The following is a 1,528-nucleotide window of genomic DNA, read 5'->3' on the forward strand; positions in this document are numbered from 1 at the left end:
TCAATCGGTGAGTGTATAATCAGATTTGTAAATGTGTGAAACGATTTTTAAAGGTCTATTAAGATGTGTACATTGAGGTCTATTAAGATGTGTACATGTGAAGACAAATCTGTAAATTAGTGCATAGATCTGTGAATGTGTAGACAAATCTTTAAATTGATATGAATAAGCTAAGAAATACAGACAAGTCATCAACTGCAAATTCGTGCACTTAAAAAGCACTTAAAGCTTAATGAAACCAGATTATTTTAACACTTTGTAAAATAAGGTTTATACTATATGGATATTCTAGTTTGAGATACCAACATAATTTAGAATTTATACCATGCAGTATTCACTACAGTACACTGTTTTAAGATAATAGATTAGAGTAGCGTACACCATGATATAATGTGTGTACTCTGCTTTAGAGAGATTTAACTGGAAAAAAACCTATCCCAATTCAACATGCGTCTGTACAGTAGGCTGCTCACTCTTAGCCCCACATATCTCTTTCTTGTAGGCACAGTGTTTGAAAGAATTTCCAAGGAATTGGAGAGAATGAAGCACTTGAAGTGCTCTGAAGTCATCTGTGGTTCATGGGTTAATGTACAAAGGAGGGGGGGAGGATGCCATAAGGGTTGGGCAGGATGCCATAAGGTTGCTCCTAAAATGTGTTTGTATGGACAGTAAAAGAAGGCATGGACAAGGTTTTTCGGCACTTTAGAGTAAAAAAAACGGCGGAAAAGGCGTCTCTTCTCTGGCTTGTTTGAATTTGTTTCACCAACAGAGGGCGCTGTGTGACCAATAACAAAAAATCAACAGAAATTCTCATAACCTGTATTAGCCATATTACCTGATAGTTTCAGAATAGATTTCAAGATAATTCACTCCATAGTCATGCACCTGAATATATGCCAGACATGCTCTCAAGGACAAAGAGACACGGAGAGGCAGCTTTTAGTTTCCCCTTTAAATGTGAACTTAAGACATACCTCTTTAATCTCGCCCATCATTCTCTGTAATATTGATCTGTTCTCAGTGGTCTGTGGTGGGCCTGCTCTACATGTGTATGTGTGTGCTTTGTAATATGTATGCACTTACATGATATGTTTTTTTCATCCCACTGAAAAATCAGTGTCAAATGTCAGTGTCAGTGTCAAATACAGTGCCCTTTGTGCCCACCGCCCGTCGCTACTATCGATTGGATGGTTTAGTGAGGTCCTCGGATCGGCCCCACCAGGGCTCCTCGCGGGCCCTGCCGGAGCGCCGAGAAGATGATCAAACTTGACTATCAAGGTTCCGGTAGGTGAACCTACAGAGGAATCATTAACGGTGTCCCGTCTCGGGCTGCCCAAGGGCCCTCTCCTCCCAAGCCGAGGGTGGCGCGGACTGGACGGTGGCGCGGGGACTCGTCCTGGCCACCCCCGCATCCCCCTGACCCCCTCTGTGCTTTTTTTTCCCCCCCAGGTGGGTGGGGGTCAGAATGAGTACCAAGTCCGTCGCGGCTTAAAGCCCCACCCCCCCCCCTCCCCTTTCCTTCTGTAAA

General features: G+C 43.5%; 1 protein-coding gene across 1 annotated transcript in view; it reads left to right on the plus strand.

Moving 5' to 3' along the window:
- LOC122133313 (sperm acrosome membrane-associated protein 6-like) overlaps window positions 1–432 on the plus strand; it is a 4,053-nt gene extending 3,621 nt beyond the window's left edge. The window contains exon 4 of the mRNA XM_042709239.1: window positions 1–432. This exon is cut by the window's left edge and continues 492 nt beyond it. The gene's annotated coding sequence lies outside the window, so the exon portion shown is untranslated.
- The last annotated feature ends 1,096 nt before the right edge of the window (window positions 433–1,528 follow it).

The sequence above is a fragment of the Clupea harengus genome, chromosome 11 (assembly GCF_900700415.2).
Source record: "Clupea harengus chromosome 11, Ch_v2.0.2, whole genome shotgun sequence".
NCBI lineage: Eukaryota > Metazoa > Chordata > Actinopteri > Clupeiformes > Clupeidae > Clupea > Clupea harengus.